The sequence below is a fragment of the Eptatretus burgeri genome, chromosome 7, assembly GCF_056783735.1.
Source record: "Eptatretus burgeri isolate ZD-2024b chromosome 7, Ebu_testis_v1, whole genome shotgun sequence".
Taxonomy (NCBI): Eukaryota; Metazoa; Chordata; class Myxini; order Myxiniformes; family Myxinidae; genus Eptatretus; species Eptatretus burgeri.
The window spans coordinates 8,654,259-8,681,743 of NC_140967.1; the positions used below are offsets into that span (position 1 = coordinate 8,654,259).

The 27,485-nt window shown below is 41.9% G+C and overlaps 1 long non-coding RNA gene across 4 annotated transcripts in view; it reads right to left on the minus strand.

Moving 5' to 3' along the window:
- Positions 1-27,485, minus strand: part of LOC147022631 (uncharacterized) — a 140,381-nt gene that overhangs the window by 12,521 nt on the left and 100,375 nt on the right. For 3 of the 4 annotated variants that reach the window (XR_015059825.1, XR_015059824.1, XR_015059823.1), the window contains 3 exons: positions 22,717-22,809; positions 18,238-18,286; positions 14,594-16,980 (listed from right to left, as the gene is read on the minus strand). This is a non-coding gene — a long non-coding RNA (uncharacterized LOC147022631). Of the gene's footprint in view, positions 1-14,593; positions 16,981-18,237; positions 18,287-22,716; positions 22,810-27,485 lie in introns of those variants that run through there. The other variant, XR_015059826.1, reaches the window with a different exon arrangement.

A 27,485-nucleotide genomic window follows, 5' to 3' on the forward strand; every position in this document is an offset into this window, starting at 1 on the left:
AAAAAATATTCAATAAGAGAGACGAGTGGAGGATTTCTCCCATTTCTAATTCCTTTATTTGCTGGTTTAAGTGCGGTTGGAGCATTGACGGGTGGTATTTCAACAGCGGTCAAAACTGCCAACGAAAGGAAGGCTCAACTCCAGGCTCAAAAAGAATTGGAAAGACATAACAAAGAGTTGGAGAAACAAATTAGTGGAAGTGGTGTAATTGTAGATTTTGCTGAAAAACTTGAAGGTCTGCCTGATAAAGCGAGATTGTTAGTTGGAGATATGCTTTCTTCTATAGCACAAGCAGGTGTAAAATTAACGAAAAGAGGTAATGGATTATATCTTTCTAATAAATAAATGAGCATTGATGAGTGGTTGAAAGAATTTGGAAAGAATACAACATCAAATTTACAACTTGCCAAATATTGTAAGAAATTAAAAATTCATAATGTGGTTATTTGTATGAGAGATGAATTAACAAATGTGCCGAAACATACAAAGAATATTATTATGAACTTAGAAGATAATAATGGGAACGGTTCTCATTGGGTTTGTATTTTTAATAATCAAGACAAATATTATTTTGATAGTTTTGGTCTTCCACCACCTGTTGAAGTCATAAAATTCTTACAGAATGGTGTTTATCAAACATTTCAAGTCCAAGAATTAAATTCCAAGTGTTGTGGTCAATTATGTCTATATGTGTTATTTCAACTCAACAAAAATAAAAAATTTTATGATATTATTTTTAATCTAATATAAATGACTTATGTTGGTAAAGATGGTTCTATCTTTGGTGTATCTCAAGAACTGGATATTGATTTATCAAATTATTACACAAAGGCACAGGCTGAACGACATAAATATAATATAAACAAAAATATTAACATGAAAAATGCTTATAAATTAAAAAATTATCCAAGCCCGACTGACGCGAATGACTTGGTGAGATTAAACGATTTATCACAATATATATACTTAAATAAAACGGCTGTGTATTCCAAAGATACAGAAGTGTTGATATTATCTCCAGGTCATACAGAATTCACAGTTCGAATTAAAATAAATTTTTATAAAGAAAGGCGTATCGTTTGTATGAGAATAGAACAATGGGGGTATGATATGAATGATTTAGGGTATAATTGGTCATTTAAAATTAACCTCGAAGACCTGGAACAATTAAATCAGTCTCGTAAGGAAGAATATTATGCACTTGGTATCGAGAATGAGTTTTGTGGAGCCACGATTAGTAAACAACAAATAAAAGAATTTAATAAGGGTAAATATAATAATGGTTTTGCCCTTGTTTATCTCATGAAAACAGAAAAAAACAGGATTATATATAATAAGTAAGGAAATACAAAATGATTTAACTATGGGAAGATGGGGAGGTGTTTCGTGCCATAATATTATTCTAACATATATTTCTAATACATAAATGACAGCAAGAAGGCTTCAAGAAAATTATCATTTCTGTGTCCAAGCATACCTTCAAGAAAAGGGTATTCGGTATTTTAATAAATATGTTCTACAACATAAGAATGAGGTATTTTCAATAAAAGATTGGCATTATGCTGATGTTGATAAACCGACAACTTTAGATTTAATTAGAATGTTAAATAATGAAAAAATTATAAGGTTAAGAAAAGGTAAGGCTCTTTTAGAAATTCAAAAGAAATTTTATTGGTTTCCTGTTGTAAAAAATTATTTCGGATACAGGAATAACAAGAAATCCTGATGAATATATGTATAATATTCTATGGGGTGTAAACGATTCAAGGATAGTAAGGGATGAGGAAGGAGTTGAAGAAGAGAGGGAAGAGGAGGAAAAGGAGAAGGAGGAGAGGGAGAAGAAAGAGAAGGAGGAAAAGGAGAAGAGAGAGAAGGAGGAAAGAGAGAATCGAGAGAGGCAGGAAAGAGAGAAGAGAGAGAGGGAGAAGAAAGAGAAGGAGGAAAAGGAGAAGAGAGAGAAGGAGGAAAAGGAGAAGAGAGAGAGGGAGGAAAGAGAGAGAATGAATAAATATCAAAATATGGAAACCAGTGAGATTCAAAAAAGATTGGTGGTATTACAGAAAATAACTCAACCCACCGAGGAGGAAAACAAAGAATTGACAAGTCTATTTGCAATATTTTCTTCAAGACTATTGACATCGTCAAGCTATTCATTTTAATTCAAGTTTTTTCTTAAATAAATGGAGGAGAGAGTGAAGGCATTTCTAAGGATTCTTTATGTTTTAAAAATTAAGATTCAAATGTGCATGTTGGAAACTAAAAAGGTTTTTGCACTCTGCAGGAATTTTTCTCATAAATAAATGAGTTATTGTCTCAAATGTAAAAAGAAAACTAATACTAAAAATATTTCATATATTAAAAGTAAAAATAACAGGGTTATACAAAAAGGTATATGTTCGGTGTGTGGTTCAAAAAAAAAATCAATTTATCTCCAAACACAAACTCGGAGGAGATATACAAAAGTTTTTATCAGGAAGTAAATTTACAACTACTGGAATACCAGGGGAATTACATCTTCCAGGGTATTCTTTCTGTGGTCCAGGCACAAACTTGGATAAAAGATTAGATGAGGCAGACAATCCTAAATCCTGGAGTAAACCAATCAATAGAGTTGATGAAGTGTGCATGAGACACGATATTGATTATGGGAATACCACAACGTTGGAAGAAAAGCATGAAGCCGATAGAGAAATGTTGTATAATTTGTCTCTGATACAAAATCCAACCTTGAGAGAAAAAGTTGATAGGTTCATCGTGAAGAAGATGATTAGTGCTAAATTGAAACTTGGACTTGGAAATTCAAAAACTTATAGGTTCTAATGATGCCATTAAGACTGAAGAGCAATTAGCTGATGAATTACATAAACCAATATTCACAAAGTTTCAGAGAAGGAAAGTTTATTCCAAGGAAGTTGATTATATCTGGTCTGCTGATTTGATTGAACTCAATAATGATAAGGGGTACAAGTATGCTTTAACCGTTATTGATTTGAGGAGTAGATATGCGTGGGTTGTCCCTTTGAAAAACAAAACAGGTAATACTCTTATGTTAGCTTTTCAACAGATATTTAATAAAAGTAAGAGAAAACCTAAAAAATTGTGGACTGATGAGGGTAGAGAGTTTTATAACAAGACATTTATGAATTTTCTAAAAAATAACAGTATTACATTATACAGTACCTTTAATGAAGGGAAGGCAGTTGTTGTTGAACGTTTTAATCATACCTTAAAAGAGAGACTATATAAAAAATTCACACAACTCGGTTCACAACAATGGTCATCTTTTATTCAGGATATTGTGGATAAGTATAATGACACGATTCACACGTCAACGAATATGAAGCCATCAGAAACATTTACAAAATTAAAATATGAAAAAGAGATTAATGTCAGAAAACCTAAGTTCAAAGTTGGTGATATCGTAAGAATATATAGGTGGAAATCTCATTTTGAAAAGGGTTTTACTGAACGATGGACGAAAGAACTTTTTAAAATTGTTGATGTAATAGATACAGTTCCTTGGACTTATAAAATATATGATTTGGAAGGGAAAGAGATTTTAGGTTCATTTTATTCACAGGAATTACAAAAGACAAAACTAAGCAGATAATACACCTTTGTGGACACTCGAGGGCCAAGTCCGAGGTGTATAACAGTATATAATGTGTGTCAAGGGGTGGACGTTCTTACATCTGTGAACCCTAAACACAGAATCCTCAACTGAATAGTCAAGGCTTAACTTTTGTTTGTGTGTGTGTGTGTGTGCAATGGGAGCAATAGGTTGGCGCTTCACTCCCTCCTACTATACACCGTTGTGGACACTCGAGGGCCAAGTCCGAGGTGTATAACAGTATATAATGTGTGTCAAGGGGTGGACGTTCTTACATCTGTGAACCCCAAACACAGAATCCTCAACTGAATAGTCAAGGCTTAACTTTTGTTTGTTGATGTGTATGTGTGTGTGTGTGTCCCAACCCTCACATTCAAAATCTCAACCCCAACCCTCACATTCAAAATCTCAACCCCAACTCAATCCTCACCCAACACAGTCTTTTTCAAAATGAGATTTCCACCTATATATATATATATATATATATATATATATATATATATATATATATATATATATATATATATATATATATATATATATATATATATATATATATATATATATATATATTTTACGTTTTTTTTTTTTTTCTCTTCTTCCAATTCTGTCTTTTAAGGCTTTCAGGTTTGATGACATAGAAAGAGGGAGTAAGAACTTTCTTGATAGGTTTAAATCCTAAAGAGTGGTAGCATTTCAAGTCTTCAAAATAACCCCAACTTTCCAAGTCTCCAAGGTAGTTATTTAAACCATCAAGGCAGAACTCATTTGCTGATTTTTTCAAAATTTGTGAGTCTCCAAGGTAGTTCCCATATTTAGAACCATCTTGGCAGAACCCTTTTCCTGAGTCTCCAAGGTAGTTATTTAAACCATCAAGGCAGTACTCATTTACTGATTTTTTCAAAATTTGTGAGTCTCCAAGGTAAAACTTGTATTCTGGCTCATCAACGTATAACTTGTTCAGTGGGTATTGTCTTGATAACTCACAATGAGTACTATTGCTGTAAAACTCTTTTTCAGGATTTTGCTGGTCTCCAAGGTATAACTCTTTGGTTGGGTCATCAAGGACGAACTCGTTCTGTGGGTCTTGGTCGCTCATAAGGTCTTCAACCAAGCCAACAATTTCGCCCCAAGTTGTAGCAAAAGCAGTATTTTCATTTCGTATTTCAGACACAATTTCCTGTGAGAGAAAATAATAATGTATGAATTAAGTTATTTAATTATTAAATGAGTATGCTTCAATCAAAGTTTGAAAATAGGAAAATAAAAATCTTACCTCAACAGATAAGAGGTTTGAATCCAGTTCATCAACTTGAAGGTTTAGTTCCATACAAGACAGAGAGTTCCAAGGAACACCAAAGTCATCCCACTCAAGGTCTTGGTCGCTCATAAGGTCTTCAACCAAGCCAACAATTTCCCCCAAGTTGTAGCAAAAGCAGTATTTTCATTTTGTATTTCAGATACAATTTCCTGTGAGAGAAAATAATAATGTATTAATTAAGTTATTTAATTATTAAATGAGTATGCTTCAATCAAAGTTTGAAAATAGGAAAATAAAAATCTTACCTCAATAGATAAGAGGTTTGAATCCAGTTCATCAACTTGAAGGTTTAGTTCCATACAAGACAGAGAGTTCGAGGCAAGCACACAGCACACCATTGCCAGCAAGAACAAATGTTTAAAATGGAGCCTGGGTTTGAAGCTTTTATAGAGAAAGACTGGTGGGTGTGGTTTCCTTTGGAAATTCCCTGGGCAAGCCTAGGCAAGCCTTCATTGGGAAATTTTTCAAAACCATAACATCCTGTAATTTTCTAGTGATTTCTTTGTGAGTCAGAGATGAACTGGAAATGATGTAAGAGTGGGCGGGGCTTAGCAAAAGTAGGCGGAGCTTAGGAAAAGTGGGCGTGGCTTAGAAAAAAATACCTTATGAAAAGTGGGCGGAGCTAAGCAAAAGTGGGCGGGGCTTAGCAAAAGTGGGCGTGGTTTAGAAAAATACCTTATGAAAAGTGGGCGGAGCTTAGCAAAAGTGGGCGGGGCTTAGCAAAAGTGGGCGGGGCTTAAAGAAAAGTGGGCGGGGATTATTGAATACCTTGTGGAAAGTGGGCGGGGCTTAACAAAAGTGGGCGGGGCTTAAAGAAAAGTGGGCGGGGCTTAACAAAAAATAACCTGTGGCTCAGGAGGTGGTCAAACAAGAGCATTAAGAGAAGTTTATCATTTCGTAATGGCACAAATGGGGTATCTTAAAAAATATAAAGATTCAAATGTTTTGTTTATCAATATTTTAGATGGGGATTATTGTGCAAAGAAAATTAAACTATTGAAGGAATTTGAGAATGAACAAATCTTTATAGGTTCAATGAGTGAGCTGTTCAACCCCCAGGTTCAACCTCCAAGTTAAAAGGGGAGACAAATAAATATACCTTGGGATAAAAAGGGGATTTATTTTTAGGGAAAAAAATATGAATCGCTGAAAATCCCCCATTCATTTACATGGGGAAAAGTGAGCCAGAATCAGTATTCTTACCCTACTAGTCAGGCTTTACACCAAAGATGACACCGATTGACCGCATCCTTGCTCTTTGGGTCCTCACCGAATGCAGACAAGAGTTTCAGCAGGGGCTGCTCACAACCCGTGTTGATCTCCGCAAATCGTTTGATTCAGTGAATCAGGATGCCCTCTGGATTGTTCTCTGGGACTGAGAGTGTGGTGAGGTGTGGTGGTTCCATCTCTGACTTATTTCCAGTTGTTGCTGGAGTTCATCAGGGGTGTGTACTGGCTCCCACACTTTTCAGCACTTGTATGGTCTGGTTTCTAGGGAGGATGTTGGTGAGATCAAGCTGCAGTGCATCGTTTGAGAATGTCAATGTCTCTGACGTTGATTTTGCAGATGCTTCAGTCATCTTTGCGGAGACGCTGGATATCCTTAAGGGGGCCCGCGAGGCACTGAATGAGGAGTAGAAGCCACTGGGAATACGCATTGCCTGGGTCAAAACTAAGATCCAGGTTTTCAATGATGCTGCTATCTTTGCTGTACCTGTTTATGGTGAGGATGTTGAGGTCACAGAGAGATTCACTTCCCTTGGCAGTGATATTCCTCTCTCTGCATGTTGTGAGCGAGAGGTGAATTGACACCTGGTTCGGGCCTGGGGAGTCATGGATTCACTGGATCATGGGGTGTGTTGCTGCCGGTACTATGCAGGAGGATGAAAGTGTGAGTCTTCAGGTCCTTACTGCTTCCTGCCTTGCTCTACGGATGTGAAACTTGGATTGTGACTGGGATCTGAGATGGAGACTTAACTCCTTCGGTGCCAGGTCTCTTTGGAGAATCCTTGGTTATCACTGGTCACACTTTGTGTCCAACGAGTGGTTGCTGAGAGAGGCTCAGATGAGATTTGATACGTGTATATTCTGTGAGCCTCAGCTGCAGCGGTATGGACATGTGGCTCGTTTTCCTGATGCTGATCTTGTGCACCAGATTCTCTCAGTGAGGGAGCCTCATAAGTGGAGGAGGCCAACGGGCCGACCATGTGCCTTATGGTTGCAGCTGGTTGATCGGCATCTCAAGGAGATGGGGATGGGCCTGGCATCTGCCTGGGAGATGGCCAGATGGAGGCTCCTGGAGTACCGGTGGAAAGTGGACGCAGCGACGCGCTGCTCTGGCACGTGCTCCCATATTTGACCTGACACAATGGTGAAGAATCACTTTTTTAAATTCTCAGATCCAGATCCTTATCTTCACCAAAATGGAATAATTTCGTCGTTGTCACACACTAAACCTATCAAACAAATTTCGTCCGAATCCATCCACAACTTTTTTGAGATATCCTGTGCACAGACAGACAAACAGACAGACAGAGATTGCAAATTAATAGTCGGATAATTGTTGTGTTCCTGGATGCAAATTGGACTCACAAAAATATGGGAAATATGAGAAATTTCAGTCGATGTGGTTTTGCATTCCTCCCATTTTTTGTTAATACGAACAAGCATCTGCCGTCGATAAGGAGACAATGACGGCTCGATGACTGCTGGCCTACCCACAACTAGAGGGTGTACACCTGTCACTTCATTGCACCAGACACGGAATGGCATTGGGAAGAAAACTCTGCCTTGGATGTACCGAAATCCTGAACTCTTCCCATCGAATGATTAAAGTCTCCTCGATACACCACTACAAGTTAAACACACTCCTCACAACTTCAAGCCACGAAATAAATACCGCAAATATCTGGTCAACTTGCTGAGGAACTGGTGAACTTTCACAATGCTTCGCGACTGAGTCAATCAATGCCAATGGCAGATCACTCTCGTGCTACGCCAACAGTGATGGGGAGGGATCATTGTTGTATTTTCATAACTTGCTCGTGGCTGAAGAACAAGTTGATTTGTAAATAATAATAATAACCATTCCTTTCATGCCATGAGGCACATAGGGCTGTCAAGGCAGGTTCATTTGGTGAAGGAGTCCTGGACGGGTCACCACTCTGACACAGGATACTCCCAGTAAGATGGGTATGGCTTATTACCCCAGTAACCTGGAACTCATTTTGCCAACATCGGAAAGATGACAGGCTGAGTCAACCCACCTGGTGTTATTTCATCGGCTCGACAGGGACTCGTACTCAAGACCGTAAGATGTCAAGCCACCACCAGGCTTATTGAAAAAAATATCTCGAACACTAATTCACACAATACATTTGATGCGTATATGAGCTCGCGAGGCCATAGTAGCGAACAAAATTGATGATAATTCACGGCATTGAAGAAAGATCTCCAAGATGACTTTGTGGGGCGATCACCTTATTGTGGAGCGATGCGGAGGGTGGTGAGCTCTTGACAGAGGAGTCCGAAGTGAAGGCCCGCTGGGCTGGTTACTTTGATGGACTGTACCAGGCTGACCCACCAGCTCTTGAGTTAGATTTCATGGGTGTTACTATCCCAAATGCTGACCCTCCAATCAACTGTGATCCACCTTTGTGGATCCAGAGGGTGTAGTCTCCTAGATATGGAGTCACCCCCAGATCACCTTATTACCCAGCTCGCAAAGTGAAAAGCGGGGTGAAGCAATTGGTCCGTCTCCGCCCCATCAGTCGATGATTGAGGAACTACTTAATTTCAATTTAATTATATATTTTGAACATGATAGAACATGAATCGGAACCTGAACCCACGGTTTAGCACACACTTTGGCTCTGAATTTGGCAAATTGTACGGAATCTCGTCCCGGGTGAGCATGCACACAAAGGAGAAAGGTAAATTTTTCTATCTGCCTGTCTGTCAGTCAAAAGGAATTGAAAATCATTCCAAACAGGAAACTTACTGTTTTTAGTGATGTCATAAAGGACACAAACAACAGGCACAAATAAGTACTATAACGTTTTAAATTAGATGGTGTAAAAGCCACTGCAGCAATGGCGATATATTTCCAACTTTTCTTTTTTTTTCTCCAGCTTTTAAAATCTTTATTTTATTTAAATTATTTAATTATATACTTGAACACTGTAGAGCACAAATCACCTTCTTGCCACTTCCCAAAAACATCCAATTTAACAGTACTTGGCCAAAAGATTACGCCATCTTGACTAATTAAATTTTCCGCTCGCACTCGCACCACTGATGATGTCGCAATTCAAACCAAATGGCGTCTCGTCGGAAATATGGATCGTGCTCGGAAACGCAAAACAAGAGATTGAAAGACCCTCCCCATGTCCTTTTTCTCAAGACTGCGCAGGGCAAGGTGTTTAATGAACTCTCCAGTTTGAAAAGTCACGTATTTCAGCATTGAATTAACCACAAACAAGCACACACAGACACCACGATCACAAATACACGCCCAAGGGAGAGGAAGAGTGAAAGTCAGCATTCTGCCTCCGAAACAATGTCGGAAGGTTTTAACTTTTGTCAATATAGCACTACAATTGATGCCACCAAATTTGTGGGGAGTTATCCGGTCAAATCATGGACTCGACGGTTTGATAAACAATGAGGGATGGAAAAGTCCCCTGCCGCACATCACTGTACTATGTATGGCAGGAGGGCAAGGTGTGAGTGACAGCACAGGTTCCTGACATCGGGTCAACAAAGGATGACAAATTGGAGTTTATTTTTTGTCGTCCAATGCACAAGTAAAGTTGACCTACTCTACACTGACTAGTAATCCTCAGCGACAGGGAATCTGTATATCATTTGCATCATCATGTGAGTTTATGTTGCTCAAAATCTTGCTTCACTCAGGACGAATAGAAAAGCCTGGTGTTGGCTTAGCGGTTGAGGTGGCTGGATTGGGATCTTGGGTTCCCGAGTTCGAGACCCTGTCGGCTGTGTACTGGTGGAACGAATACCAGTGTACTGGTAAAAGGGGCATTGCATCAGTGGCACCGCTGTGCCCCCAGCCAATGATGCTACCTGGAGCCTTCTGCTGCATATGGAGGAGGAGCAGGACAAATAGATGCGTGATTGGCACTCAATTTAAGGTGAATAAATAAAGCCCAAATGGGCAAGAATGCTGGAATTATTCAGGGCTGTAGATACTGGTGCTTGAAAGTGAATTTGTTGGGAACACAAGCAGCTGCAATTAATTGCTTATTTAGAACCCACGTCCTACTTATCTGTAATGAGTGGTATTGGAAACAACTCTTCCCTGGAATAAGAATGCCAGCCAATCGAGGTGCAATGAATCAATGAAAGACTATGCACTTTTTGGAGGTAAATTCACCTGCAGATATGTTACAGGTACAGGATATCGCTGCATGATGTCATATGTTTCATGAAAACGTGATCATGATTACGGTTCGTATAGGAATCATAAGTCAAGGTATTGAGTTTACCTGTATCTTATTTATATCACAAGGTTCAGGATAAAAAATTTTTTTTTTAACTTTTCCATGACATTTATAACCAAACCCGGGTGGGGTGATGGTTAGAGCATCCGATCTGAACCTGGGAGGTAAGTGGTTCAAACCCTGGCTGAGTCTCATACTACAGATTTTTAAACATGGTACGTGCTGCTTAGTTGCTTGACACTCAGCATTTAATGGGTAAGAGAGAATGGGCAAACAATGCTGGAAAAGCAATGGAAAACCACCCAGTGAAACCCTTACCAAGAAACTGCTTCGGCAGCACCTATGCTCCATAAAGAGTACGGTACATCAAAATCAAATCAAATGACACTCAGAACACATGGAGTCACTAACATGGTGTTTTTGAAACGTTATTGAAAACGGAGATTCAAAACATTCTCAGAACAAGATATTCACAATGTTAAGGCCCTGTCACACCTTGACGATTTAGCCAGCGTATGTCGACGTATGAAAAATTTGTCTAAAACGCTGGCACACGTCGAATACGTTATGGGTAAGTTTTGTATACGTTAAGAGCACGCTGAAGCACGCTGGCATATGTCGTAGTACGCTGAGCTCGTCGACAAATTTTAAGCATGCTCAAAATTTTTCAACATATGCCAGCGTATGACTCGAACGTTCCGCATACGCTGGCCATAAGTTGTAGGCACGTTATGCGATCGTTGACACACGTCCACACACGTTACTTGTAAGTTACTCATAAGTCGAAACACCTCGAGGTAATGTTTAGCATACCCGAAACTTAAATTTTAACCTACGATTAACGTGCTTTGAACATATTAGTAGCGTGCTTTGAACCTATGTGAAGCGTGCTTTGAACCTATGTGTAACGTATCTCAAACGCACATTGGTGTATGTAGACGTATTTGATTGACGTCTTCCGGACGACCACAGAACTTACTGAACGTGTTTCTAACTTACAGCTACCGTATAATGGCGTATTGGCAGCGTTTTGGGGAATTGGTATATACAAATGGGGTTCACAGGAGGAACCAGTCAGTGTTCCAGACTCCATGGTTTTTTTTTTGTTTGTTTGTTTTTTTCTTCGGCATGACGGTGATGTTGACACTTCGATTTCTCGTACGGTTATGATTTAAATCGTTGAGCGGCAGCCTATTAATAGGCTACGCCACGTGATCGTCGGCGATACACTGCCGCACGCTATGCATAAGTTAGACTATCGTTGGGCATAAGTTGTGAACGCCGACAACACGCTAAGCATTCGTTGGTATAAGTTATCTATATGTTATCGAAACGTTCTGTGTACGTTACTAATACGTTATACATACGTCCAACTCGTTATGAATACGCCCAAAACTGAAAAAAAAACATCAATAGTTCAGCGTACGCCAGCGTTTTACATACATTTTGATACGTTTCCATACACTGGCTAAAACGTCAAGGTGTGACAGGGCCCTTACAAGAAATACGAAATGTTAGTTTTTTTTTTGGATGCATAGTCAAGGCTCATGGAAAAGCTTGTACACTGAACGGATCAGGACACAGCAGGATGAAAAATGAATGGCAGAGAGAGGGGGGGGCACCAACAGCAGAGTTGAAGACTGACATAGAGGGACATTTGGACAGGGAATGGGGGAAGAGGGGGGAGGGGCAGGAAAGGCCAAGATGGATACAGATGGAAACTCACAGGAGGGAAAAAACTGGAAATTTGAATGACGAAGGACTTGGGGTGTGGGGGTTAACAAGGGTAGAAGAGATAATAGTTTTGGATTGGGGATGAATTGAGGAGACAAAGCATGGAAATAGCAGAGGGTGCAAGACCAGAAAGGAGGCGGTAGAAGACAGAGAGACACATCAACCTGTCTGCGATTCTGCAGTGATAGGCCACTAGACTCAGCTTCATTGTTGGAGATTCCAATGATCTTGAAGATGTTGGTTTCCAAGGCGTTAAGATGAGCAAGATGTGAGGCAGGGGAGCCAGCCCAGACAGGACAGCGAGATTACATCAAGCTGTGGATGAAGACCTTGTTGATGGAAAGGGGTTCAGGTGTGTCAAGGAAGGACTTTGTACGACGGAGGATGCCCAGTCGGAGGCTGGCTTTGGAGGCCAACTTTGAAATGGAGTTTGCCCAAAAAAAGATCACGGGTGATAGTGAGACCCAGGAGTTTGAAAGACTGAACTTCCTCAAGATGATTGTTAAGAGAGTAGATTGGGGGGAGGGGGGTTGGGGGGGGGGGGTTGGGGGTTGCCAGACGGTCCTTTCGGAGAGAGAAAGTGAGAGTGTGAGATTGGTCAGGATTGAAAGACATATTCCAAGTGTTTGACCATCTTGTGATTTTTTTCAAGGTCTGAAGAGAGGGAAGAGGCTGCAGCCTTTCTATCTGAGGGATGACAGAAGTCATGGCAGAGGGGCTCATCAGCAAATCTATAAAGAGGATTTTCCAGAGTCAGAGACATCATTTATGAAGATCAAGAAGAGGACTGGGACCAGAACACTGCCTTGGGGCACTCCAGCCTTGACAGGGAGAGGAGATGACAGGATTCCATTGAGAGCGACACGTTGGCTACAAGAGGAGAGGAAGTCAGTAAGCCATGTGTGGAGTTGGTCATTAATGCCATAGGCATAGAGTTTGGAGAGTAAGGCAGGATGCCAGACTGTATCAAAAGCACGAGATAATGTACAAGTGTTTATGGGTTGGCAGGATAGCCTATACATGTGCAAACCTCACATTGAAGCTGTCTAGCCTGGGTTTGAATCTGGACACCCAGCCATAAACTGCCATCCTGGTGTTTTGCAAGCAGAGCAATACAAAAATGTGTGTGCCGTCCCTCGGATGAACATTAAGAGGATCCATCTTTCAGTACTGATCGTTGGTGGATGTCAAAGATCCCACGGTATATTTTGTGAAGTGTTGGCCAATTATCACCAGTACCCAGAATTACAAACTACTGTTCTCATTGACTGCTGTGAAGGTGATAGCATATCTCTCAGCATAACACAAACCACCCAGCATAACCCAAACCACCCAGCATAACACAAACCACCCAGCATAACATGAACTACCAAGCTTAACCCAAACCACCTAGCATAATCCAAACAAACAAACCACCCAGCATAACACAAACCACCAAGCTTAACCCAAACCACCCAGCATAACACAAACCACCCAGCATAACACAAACCAACCAACATAACCCAAACCACCCAGCATAACACAAACCACCCAGCATAACACAAACCACGCAGCATAACACAAACCACGCAGCATAACACAAACCACCCAGCATAACATCAACCACCAACCTCAACCACACAGCATAACACAAACCACCCAGCATAACCCAAACCACCCAGCATAACACAAACCACCCAGCATAACATCAACTACCAAGCTTAACCCAAACCACCTAGCATAATCCAAACAAACAAACCACCCAGCATAACACAAACCACCAAGCTTAACCCAAACCACCCAGCATAACCCAAACCACCCAGCATAACACAAACCACCAACATAACCCAGACCACCCAGCATAACCCAAACCACCCAGCATAACACAAACCACCCAGCATAACACAAACCAACCAACATAACCCAAACCACCCAGCATAACCCAAACCACCCAGCATAACACAAACCAACCAACATAACACAAACCACCCAGCATAACACAAACCAACCAACATAACCCAAACCACCCAGCATAACATCAACTACCAAGCTTAACCCAAACCACCTAGCATAATCCAAACAAACAAACCACCCAGCATAACACAAACCACCAAGCTTAACCCAAACCACCCAGCATAACCCAAACCACCCAGCATAACACAAACCAACCAACATAACCCAAACCACCCAGCATAACCCAAACCACCCAGCATAACACAAACCACCCAGCATAACACAAACCAACCAACATAACCCAAACCACCCAGCATAAGCCAAGCCACCCAGCATAACACAAACCAACCAACATAACACCAACCACCCAGCATAACACAAACCAACCAACATAACCCAAACCACCCAGCATAACCCAAACCACCCAGCATAACCCAAACCACCCAGCATAACACAAACCACCCAGCATAACACAAACCACCCAGCATAACACAAACCAACCAACATAACCCAAACCACCCAGCATAACCCAAACCAACCGGCATAACCTCAACCACCCAGCATAACCCAAACCACCCAGCATAAGCCAAGCATACCAAAAAAGTGCTTCGACAGCACAAATGCTCTGTTCAGAGTATGGTACATTTAATTCAATGATATAAGTGTATTCATCATTAGTCAGGGCTGTTTTCAAAATAATTACATTTACTTGCATGTTGTAAAATAAAAACGTGTCGAGTTTCTTGGACTATTGTGGGAATCCCGTTTGTACAACTTTTACAACTCCCATAATCATGAAGTAATTTTTGCCCTGCTAAGTGCAATTTATCATGGTACCCAGTGCAGAGGATTCTACCACTAAAATGTACAGCGAGTCAGAAGTACCTCTACATGTGTGCTTTGATTTCAGAAGTAGGACTGCCTGTTCTGAAGCTCACCTGGATCAGGAGCATCAGTCACTCAAACCCCCCTGAGACCCTGAACAATCTTTGGAACGTCAAGGATGACGAAGGTTGGGGTCAACTTTCATTGAAATTCTGTGTGTAGTTTTGGAGAAGATAACAAATACCTATTTTGGGGGGTAATCCCCCATCCCCCCGCAAACCCCCTTAATGTTAACAGAGTTTGATGCAGTCATTAAACTTTCGTTGGGCATCAAATATGAAGTTTGTGGCCAAGTTTCATCAAAATTGTTTGGTTAAATAGATAATGACTAAAGTGTTTACGGAATCACCGACTCACTTACCGACGGACACTGCTCGATCGCATCAGCTCACCTGACTAAAGTCCACTTGAGCTAAAATGAGGTGCAATGTTTTGGAAATAATGATGGAATAGGAAGACAGTACAAGGACATTTCAGTGAGAGTTTAGAATTGCGTGTCCCAGAATCCTGATCCATGCAAGAGGTACATGAAGAGGATGCTGATGTGGGGATGGGGAGTTACAAAGCACATTGTACTAAAAACATGGACATAGAAAACATAGCACATAACCATAAAAATAAGCTTAAAATGTCAAATTTGAGTTAATTAATTAATTTGCAAGATGGACATGTCTTTCTTACTGCTCTCCACTGCTGCACCTCGCAACTGGTTTACAAATCATCCTAATAAATCGCTTCGGATGGTTAATTGATCATATTGGCACTGATTGACAATGATGAGAATCTGAAGTCCTGGCAGGAAATTAGCACACGATACCTAAGAGAGAAGGCCTGTGCAGTCTCAGTGCGTGAGTGTGCTCGTTCTTTCGGTGGTCAATGTGAGGTGCAGGTTAATCGGATGTGGTATTAGTTAGTACAATATGTCACAGTATCCTTCGATTTCCCATAGTGGTTATGAGATTGCTCATGAGTTCCTTCATTAACCACAAATAAATGTGACGAGGCCTGTTACTTTTGCATTGCAGGCAGGTCGCGTGGTCTCTCTGTCGCCTACCGCCTCCTTTTTGGTCTGGCACCCTCTGCCTTCTCTTGGCTCTGTCCCTCCGAGGATTCCGCAGGGCGTACATGGTCTGCCGGTAACCCTCGCTTTCTTCGACTCCAAAAATCCAGACTCGCTGCTCACCTTCACTCATTCGTTCCTCTTTTCTCTCACCTGTGGAACCAACTTCCCCAGTCTGTTCAGTCCCCCCTAGGGACTCAAGACAGCTGTTCACCACTACCTCAGGTCATCACTCATTCATACTCATGATTTCTTCTACTCCAAATAACCCCATTCCCAAGCACTCTTTTTTTTCAAGGTTATTGTGATACTCCACCCCCCCCACCCATTTTCCCCTTCCTCCTCATGCTGTGTTTCATTCATCTTGTGTGCAGCTTGTTCAACCTCATGTGTCCTTCTCCCGCTCCCCTTGATCTCACTCTCACGTCTACTCTGCTGTTGGTGTTTCCTCCTTTCCATTTTGTTCCCTTCGATTCTGCCCTAACTCCTCCACAAACCTCAATCAAGCATACAAAATAAAGATAAAAGATACGCAGAGCCTTTAAATTGTTCAAAGAAATGAAAACACAAAGTTTGCTAAACAAAGTCTTCAAAATAGCAACATGTCCCTGGATTCTCTACTGATGGATGAGGTGCTGTTCAAGTCGTGAGGGGGATCAGAGAAGTGGGTCAGGCTCTGTAATCCCAGGGATGCTGGACTATTCCATCCTCACATTGGCCCAAATTATGTGCCCCAAATTGGAGATGAATCCATTTACAAAGTGGAAGGGCACTCGGTGGAGCGCATACCTCCGCCACGTAATGTCTTATCCGCGAGAACATTATGGGCCCAAATATCATGCCATACATATACTATACAGTACTACCAAAATCTAATCATCAAATCTTCACCAAAATCTAATCAGTTCGTCCTTCTCACACACCAAACCTGTGCACAAAATTTCATCCGGATCCGTGCACAACTTTTTGAGATATCCTGCACACAAACAGACAGACAAACGAAGAAAGGAGTGAAAACGTAACCTCCTTCACCTTCAGTGGCGGAGGTAATAAGCATATTAATTAAAAAGTTTATATCGGGACCCATTATGTGAGCTTCATGATCACATGGCTCCATAAATCTAAATGATTGAAGTGGTACAGGGAAAAAAGACCGCGAGGTGGGAGGGTACGCCCAACACTCAACACATATAAGTGACAAGAGTGGGGAATGAGGACTCTGTGATGTTGAAGGCATTCGTTACATTGTGTGCCACAACAACAGCGTTCAGGCTTTGTGGTGGTAAGGGTTGATGCTCAGGCTGTGCAGTTGTAAGGAGGGTTGTGCGCTTTATGATTGCGGGTTCAAGGGCACGCAAGAGGCACAGAATCGGAAGGCATTGATACCAGGAATGACTTTATTTCCTTCGAATTCATCAGGCAGGTACCCACCCTTCATGGCTTGTTCATTTTTTTAACTGGGAATCAAAGCTCTGATGCTCTAACCCGGTATTACACCTTTCCCGTGCATGTGCATACCTTGTCTACTCTTATTATTCAGAAATCCACATTCCAGGCTGAGATAATATCTTTAGTAGAGCACGTGAATAGCAAAAGTTCGAAACTTGAAATCGGGATTAAATGTGAGAAGTAGGGGATACATTATTAGCAGCAGCACACTCAAGAGAGGCTGCGGTGCAGACATCCCATTTAAAATACTGCAGGGAGCGCAAGACCTGATCGATGGCCTGTGGGAGTGAGGCCTTCATTGTCTGTTTTTTTTCTGGACACTCGAGCATCCCTGGATCTTTTATCTCCACAATGCACCCTCCCTTCATTGTCTCTGTTCTTCCAATCCTGAGACTTTTAATTGTCTTATTCCGCGTTTCTGGCACAATCTAAAATAAAATCTGCCACTCTTGGCACCTTGTGTTTCATGAGGCAAAGTTAGCTGGGGCAAGACAACCAGACGGGTCCAACATCCCAGGAAACGTTTGACAGTTTTAGATGTTGTACTGAAATGACCGCACATGCAGCAAATTTGCACATTCACTCATTGTGACCAAAGCTACTTCAACACGATTCGTCTGTATGTGGGAAATGCAAGTTCGGTTAGAAGGGGAGGGGGGTGAATTGGGGGAGTGCGTGGGAGAGAATCGATTTAACTACAAATAAACAAGCAAAATAATATTTCAAAAAAGTACTGCAAAGCAAAATATGATACGGACAATACTGTATATCGTGTATTGCTTACCGTAAAGAGAGGTCCTGGAAACGCTCCCCAAAAGAACGTGCTGAAGCATCTGCAGAAACGAAAAAAGCAACGACAACGGCACGAGGTAGAGTACATTGTCTCGTTTTGCACACTCATTCTGAACAAAAACCACCACTGTCAACTGAAAACGCTACTATTATGGCCCATATACATTAGGTTTAAATTGCATCAATGAATGTGAATATGAAAAAAATTCACAAACTATATTCCCCATGGCGAGTCGATCATATGTATGAGGTTTCGCATCGCCCTGTTAAGCAGTTCTGGAGAATAAAATATTTTTTAAACATTTTCATTGTTATGTTTGTGGGGTAGATGGAGGAATTTCATCGGAAAGATAGGATTGTATAGAGTTTCTTGGCCCATGGACATGTAGGAGACGTCTCAATGTAAACGAAGTAGGGAGACTGTGAGCTTAAGCGTTACGTGTCACCACACAGGGGGTGGTGCGGTGTTAATTCGATCGGGATCAAGGATGAGTTCCCCCAGTATGTACTCGGTTTATTGCAAACCAGCAAAGATAGAATTACATTTTTGCAACGGCGACGGCCATTACAACCGAGCTGCATGCCCAAATAGGAAGAAGCCCCACCTCCAAGGGTAATGGTGGGCGAGGTCACGCCCCCGAGGCTGGTGATTGACGTGCGTGACGTGAGGAGGTAGAAGAAGAGCACATGGGAGGCAGGCGATCAGAGAGGACAGGGAAGCAGCTTGTCGAGAGAAGCGAACGCACGAGTGGAGTTCAGTGTGAGGGAGACGATCAGATAAACCAGAGCGCGTCTTGGCAAGAGAACAAAATAGAGCGGGATCGGCAAGCATGGTTGACGAAGAAGTGACACCGCAGTTCAGGAGCCCTGACGTCGAATAATGCCCCACAAATTACTCGGCACCGTTTATGGGGCGCGGGTACCCACGCGCTGACGACGCGGTTTGATCGTCAAGTCCGAAATGATCGCCTAGACTCAGCTCAATGAAAGAATGAAAAGGGATTTCTTTATTTTATATGACCTCCTTGTCTGTGTGTGTTTCTGAGTGTGGGGACAGCTCACATAGGAATTTCGGCTAAAAATTAGATTAACTCATGTTTCTCTTTCATTCTTTTAATTTGAATTTGTGTCATTGTACATATTTGATTACTGTCATTAAATTATCCATTTAATATAATTTAATTTGCTTGTGTCCGTCCATGTATCTGTTGTGGGTTCGAGAGTAAAATCCCTGTGCTGCGCTACCGCCCTGGTGAAGCGCCGAGCATTTCTTCCCCGTGCGCACATTCATCTCCAGGACTCTCGGCTGTGGGCCTCTAAGGCAGAACTGTTCGGCCATCCGTCCAGGTAGGGGCAAACCCCCGGACGCGACATTATTTTTGAATCCAATATGGCCGCAAGTCCACGTGACCGATGACATAATTCTTCACTCATATCAGGTCGTACATCAGATCTATGATGTTTCTGAATTTTTGGACAAGGATTACGATTCAACTAATTATGGCTGGAATACCACTTCACCGATTATGTCATTGATACCACCCTTGATACCTCATGACATATGCCAAGTTTAAAATTATTTTCTTGAGCAGTTTCAGATAAGATGTCCAAATTTTTCCCTTTAATCCAACATGGCTGCCATACTATGTGACCTATGACGTTAGAGTTATCAAAAATATTATCCAGGTAAAGTCCCTCCTGCGTTTGAAGTTTACATCGATCGGCCAAGCGGTTGCAGAGAAAAACATTTTCAAGTGAAAATATTGTGACGGTTTTCGGAGATATTGGGGATGCACATACACTTGGGTGCCCGAGGCGAACTTTCAGCCCTGTGCAACCCCCTCCACCCCCTCCCCTCCCTCCCCTCCACCAACACACAATTAACTTTCGAAAATGCATATTCTATGAAAAAAACGTCTGCATTTGTAATTACAGATTTATTTTACATGAAAACGGTGAATTTCATCCTGATTGTATATTATATCATTGTTCTGCACTTTTACCAAGTAAAAAAGACATAAAACGTCACAGCCCCTATTGTTTTAGTAATATTGCTGGATGCAGTTAAAGGGCTAGCGCTAGCATGACTCGTATGACTAAAACGAATGACTCATATGACTAAAATAGCCGCCAGTCTACCAGTCAGCCATCCTTGATCAGATCGCATGTAGTTACGTAGTTATCGCATGTAGTTATGTAATCCCTCATGTAGTTATCCATGTAGTATATTGCTAAGCTAAAATGTGAAAATTACTCCCCCCACCCACCTTGTATTAGTTATTTGCACATACATACATATATATATATATATATATATATATATATATATATATATATATATATTTATATATATCTCTATCTCTATCTCTATCTCTCGCACTTCCACAACACATTCAAACACACCTTGCAACATTCATACACCTTACAACATGCTTTGCAACGCACAAATCAAGCCAAAACAGCACAGTGAAACACCAAAGGCTAGCAATTTACCAGAGAAAGTGACTCAACATCCACCAGAAAGGACCACACTCTGTTGGGCTGAGGAAGATTATCATATCCTAACAGCAAAGTCAACAGCAACCACAAGGACAATGCCACGTTGTGGACACGGGCAGCGCAGCAAACCCCGGGCACAGCCAATGACCATCGCCTGGATAGAGGGTGGGCCAAAGGAGAGACAGAGCTTTGGTGGATTCCAATGACAGCAAGACAGACCTCTAAAACACCAAGGCAGCACTCAGGAGCACAGGAAGGGGGTTTCTCAGTCCCCAAGCCATGCCTCTCTTTGGGCTTTATAAGTCTGGAGATTTGAACAGATCGAAGTTGTTGGCGCGTCTGGGATCTGAGACAAGTAAACTGGTGACTGGAGGGCGGTGAAGCGTGTAAGCGAGTGAGGTTCTGAGCCGGGAGCGGGGCTAACCCGTGGAGAATTCCCAGATGCGCTGGCCATTACATGCTGATTCATCCTACCTTGCGCTGGTTGCAAACATGCCTTAGACTTCTTTCTCTTCTCTCTGTCACTCTTCCTGACCTCGTTTCCCCCCAAATGACTGAGGTGCCTGTGTTGTAGAAACTGTAGCGAAGTGAAGGAATAAGACGGGGCTTCTGTGCTCGGGGTAAGAGCTTTTCTTCTGTGACGCTGTTTGTAAATACCTGCTTCATATTGACATGACAAACCCGTTTCTCAAACTGCCCGATTGTCCATTTCCATTCATGAGAACATTGCGTGTGAATACTAACATGGAGTTCAGCCCCACTCTTTCGTTATGGTCAGCCAATAACCAACATTCCACTTCGGGTATCTCTCGGCCGTTTGATTAATAACAGTGGAGCGTTGAGAGCACGGTACTCTATGTGGGGGGATTTAATCCACTGGGGAGGTAAAGCAGATTTTGATGCTGGACCCTGCCTGAATTAAACGTCTTTTCAACCCGCCGCTCCACAGAGTTGTCTGCAGTTCATCGACTTGCAGGATCGTCGGCCAGACTGTGGGTTCGAGAACTCCCCTTGTGATCCCTAATGACCTCAAGTACACAACAACATATATAGATGTGGAGACACAGACGGACAGACAGATAGAGAGACAGAGCAAGCAATTAAGAGAGGTGCTTCGTTATGTTAGCAAAAATGTCCACCATAGTCAGATTAAAAACGATGCTGCAACCGATGAAATGCTCAGAGGCATACCCCTGTTATGTATAGTTATAATGTTATTGAAACGTGCATTTCATACATTAATTTCGACTCTACTTTCTAATTCTTAAAGATCTACAAACATGCAAATGCCGCCCCACCCTTCAGTACATAGATAAGCTTGGGTAGGGAGCTCCCCCTTCTGACTCCCCATTTATTTATCTTTCTTTCCCCCTTCTTCATATTTCGTAGCTGCTGCGAACGCAATAAATTCATTTGGGGAAGTTGGCACAAGAGGATCGAGTAAAACTGAAAACGACGGCCCGGACAGCATTTACTAGCATACCACGATGTCGCATTGTTTGCATGGAGACCGCCATGTTGTGGAGCGGTGCCGAGCGCTCCTTTCCGTTGGAGTGCTTGCTTGAGCAATTTGAATCAAGAGAGCCACTCGCGAAAGGAACACACCCCCATGATGTGGCTGTTCAATTTTTTTTTTTCCTCTCTCAACCAAATTATTAATGAAAACACTGCCAACTACTCCAATTTAAAATATATGCATACCTGCACCTAATTTATAGTTGTGTCAAGAGTACAGGTGTAACCAGAGCAAAATGTGCTCGTAATTTGATATTTTGATCCTGCCCCAGGATGCGTGTGGAGATGCGTCTGATCCTGTCAGAGCCAAAATTGATGCTGCTCTTTCACCTTTTGCCACGTGATGATTATAACTACCAAGTTTGATAAATTTCTTCCCAACTGTTAAAGAATATCACGTGACGGACATAAAGACGGATGGACCGATTCCAATATCTCCCTGCATTTTTTAGCTCACCTGAAACATAGTTCTGGGGAGCTCGTGGGATAGCACGTTGTCCATCCGTCAGTCCGTCCCTCCATACAAAGACTTGCAACTTCTTCTCTGAAACTACACAAACGATTTCGATGAAACTTGACCACAACTTTCATCACCCGGTATGTACCAAAGCTTGTTCACGGTATTAAAAAATTGGGGTCTGAAGGGAGTCTACGGAGGGAGTTTCTATGGAAGGAGGGAGGCAACCCCACAGGTCACCCATGATGTGTTAATGTTTGTTCACGACATTTCCAAAATCAGGGTCTAAGTGGGTCTACAAGGGGGTTGCCCCCCAAAATATATTTGCTTTCTTCTCCGAAACCACACACACTCTGAAAATCGATGGAACTTGACCACAACCTTCATCACCCTTGATGTACCCGTTTGTTCACACCATTAAAAAAATATATGGGTCTAAGGGAGTCCATGGGGGGGGAGGGGAGGGGTGTTACCCCCCCCCCAAAATAGGTATTTGCTATCTTCTCAGGCACTACACACACAATTCTGATGAAACTTGACTGACCACCACCATCCTCACCCATGATGTACCAAAGTTTTTTCACACCATGAAAAAAATTGGGGTCTAAAAAGGGTCTATGTGGGGTAATTGCCAACCCCCCCCCCCACCAAAAATAGGTATTTGCTTTCTTCTCTGAAACAACATACACAATTTCGATGAAACTTGACCACAAGCTTTATCACTCGTGTTGTACCAAAGTTTGTTCACGGCATGAGAAAAAATTGGGGTCTAAAGGGGTCCATGTGGAGGAATTGCCCCCCCCCCTCACCAAAAATAGGTATTTGCTTTCTTCTCTGAAACCACATGCACATTTGATGACACTTGACCACAACCTTTATCACCCGTGATGTACCAGAGTTTGTTCATGGCATTAGAAAAAGCGGGGTCTCAGTGGTTTTGCCCCCCAAAGTAGGTAATTGCTCTTTCCTCTGAAACCACATATGCGATTTTGATGAAACATGACCACAAGTTTCATCATCCGTGATGTACCAAAGTTTGTTGATGGCATTAAAAAAAATCCTTAGGTAATTACTTTCTTCTCTGTTGCATATTTTGTGGGTCATCCACACCTACCAGTGGTTCCCTGGTCTTCTTATCCAGCTGCTACCAGGTGAGCACCCAAGGGTATTGCCCCTATTTTTTCAAAATGTGTGGGGATAAAAAATCTTTAAAAGGTTCGTATTACCTTGTTATACTGTATTACCGTTGTTGCTAAATCGTATCGGGCACAATTTCCCATGGTTTGGGACTTTTTTTCGAAGTCAGAACTTTGAGAATAAGTTTGCCTGAAAATGGCTGGCTGAAAAGCCTAGCCATCCCTAGAGGTATGTGCACTCACCTCAAAGCTGTTTCGCTTGGATTTGAATCTCCACCCAACTATAATCTGTCAAACTGGTGTTTTACATGCAGGGCAATGCATCAATGTGTGCGTTCCCTCAAATAGTGTCCCATCCACCGGTACTCAGTGACACCGGTGACATCAGTCAGTGGACATTAAACATCTCAGGGTCTCTTTCATAAAGAGCAAGAGAGTTGGCACCGGTACTCTGAGAAAATTCCAGATTCCTGCCTGGATTGCTGGTAGCAAGTGGTCCAGTCATCTTGAGGTTCCTTGATGCCAAGCTACACCGCTTGCTATCTTATAGTGTGGTTGCACTGGAAATAAATTGACCAAGTCGTTCACAGGTTTCATGCGAACGGCCTTCCTCGGATACGAAGGGCAACGCACACACCTCAAAATATAGTCAACAGTCCGTACCTTTCAAGCAATAGGAATGGAACAACGATATGCAAGCTATGCCGGTGCATGCGTGCAGTAGCTTTCAGGTCGATGGTCCATGAAAATAGAACAATGGAAATCTCACAGTGAAAAACAACATATTGATCAACTTATCCCTCGTTCTTTTCACAAGTCACATCAGAGAGAAAGCTGTGCCTTGTTGGAACGCACAGAGCTCTCCCAATGCCGTTCTACAAGGATTAAATCCGTGGTGGGAATGCTGAGCGGTGTTCATCCCAGATTAACGAAATGAGAAATAGCCGTGCAAACCTATTGACAGGCACTGCGACGGCAGCCGTGCAAGTTTGCAAGGTACGGCGAAGATGATCACAAGCACGTTCTCACGAAATTCGTTATTGAGTGTCTGGAAAGGTTTTGCACAAATTATTCTGTGTCCTTGTGCTAATTGCCATGATGAACACCAAATGTACACTTCAGCACGGGACTGGAGCATCTTTCAATATTGTGATCAATCAACTTTTCCAGGAAGCAAAACATTTGTACAAAGTGGCGATGCGGAAGAATGTATGCAGAATTGCATGATTTTGCTTCTGAAGCACTGATATTGCTCCTTCCTTGTCGATTACCAATGTGCTTTGTATTTAAAGCCCGGGTGACATGAATTTTAGTTGTTGAAATATACATCAATATTTCAAAATATAACTGCAGTAGAGTCTTGTTGAGAAAAATGCTCTTTGAGACAATATCCATCCATCAGGACCATACGCTGTAGAGAGCGTCGGTGCTGCCAAAGCAGTCTCCTGGGCTATTGGGCACAATCCTGGACGGGTCATCACTCCAACACATGAAACTCAAATGGCTCAACCATCCCAGCAAGCTGGTACCCATTTTGCCAATATCAGAAGGACAACAGGCTGAGTCAACCCCACCTGGTATTAACACAATAGCCAAGCAGGATTTGAACTCAGGACCCTAGAATCCCAAGCCCACCATCCCAACCATTAAGCCAACACCAGGCATTTCGAGATGATATGCCAAAAGCAATTTTGACTGAATGCAAACTTTGATCGTTGCCACAATTCCTCATGCAAGATCTGACCTTTTTGCACGACACCTGTCAAAAACCACCGAAATATGTGTTCCTGTAATATTTACCAAACGAGCGTTGCAGGCAGTGAGTGATCCGGTGGATCACAAGCATTGCAATTTTAAATATTCTGATAAATGATTGAAATAACAATGTTTGGTTTCCATGGCATCAATGGAAAAAAATACAGCGAAATGTTAATAAACATAACTTTATTTTCGGGTGAATTTAAAAACCATCTTTTATTCTCTCAATAAACATGATGCTGATAAGATTGGATTTTTTAAAAAAAACCTGAAATTAGAATTTGAAATTTCGTTTGATGAGTCGTGCAATGTCACAAGACAAGTCTCAATTCTGTTTTGACAATACACCATAATGAGTCGTTGAGGTTGTATTGTTTATTTTTTTTTATCCCACACGCACGGAGCGAAAAGTGGAGTTAAGCATTTGGTTCACTTTGTCTGCCTGTCTGTCTATAGCTGTCAGTCTATGATTGAGGAACAACTTAATTTCAAATGAATTTTATATTTCGAATAGTGTATAACACGAAACAGAACACAAACTTTCAGTTTAGAAATACTTTTGGCTCTGAATTTCGCAAATGGTACGGAATCTTGTCTGGATCGTACGTGCGCACAGATGAAACAAAGTAATTGTACACAAACACCACACAAAACAAGACCTGGCAAATGTCTGCAATCGCTGATTGCTCATTTTCTTGTTTCAATTGAATTATGTACTTGAACACTGCGGAACATGAATCGCTTTCTTGGCACTTTCAAAAACCCTCTGTTCGGTAGTATTTGGACAAAATATTTAAACGTCATCCCATGTCCTAAGAAGTTTTTTCTAAGATGTTTTCATCAGACATCTCACAATTTAAGATATCAGAGCGAAGGGACTGATGAAACAAACAAAAAATTAATGCCATGCCAAGTGCCTTGCCAGGATGCTCGTCCACCAAAGACGTCGGTGTTTGGAAAGATTTGAGAAAATGACTCCACTGATTGACAGAACAAAGAATAAATGGAATTTATTCAATCTAATCGAATCGAAAAGTTTCGGGGTATTTGACAACAGGTGTCCAGCGTGAACTTTCGACACCGTTGCAGAAAATCTGTTGTGGGCCCAACGAGGTAAGTTTATTTTTCACTTTCAAATGATACAATGAAGATAACTCGAAGCCAAAAGCAGCCATGCAGCAAAAAGTAGGCCCAAGTCTTTCTGCAGAAAGAAGATAACCACAAAAGTCCAACGGTCAAGATGTATTGACTGAAATATCATGCACCCTTTCCCCCTATCCAGTTAAAATGCAAACTAATTCTGCTGCTCGTACTCAACTGACATTTTCCTGTCTTTGCTCCACTGACAGCTTGAATGAAGCCGCGGTAACCAACTGTGAGCTGCTGAACCAGTGCACATGGTTAACAAAGAAATCATCCATTTACAGTTACACCCGGAGAAGTATAAATATTTCCACATCCACCAATCCGGTCAACCGAGACTAAAGTCAGGACCTCGTCAAAGATGACGGTGGTGAGGAGGTGGGGTGACGTAAAGGAAATCCGCGTCACGCTACAGCCTCTATTCCGAAGCAATCACCAAGGGAACCTGGAGCCGAAACATATCTCTATCCTGCCATGATGAAAACAAAGGGGGACACAAAAGCTTGGACCACACTCCATGACATTATGCCACACAACAGAGCAATGGCTTTTACAGGTGTCAGACAATGGGGTAGTAGGGAAACAACTGGGCATAGCCAGCAAGGGAATACATTAACAGGAAAGGAAAAGAGAGAGGGCTGCCCAATCCCAACCAGGATCGGAGGAACGAACGAACTAAAAGAGAGAGAGAGAGAGAGTAGGGGAGGAAACACTGAAATCAGCAAGTAAGGG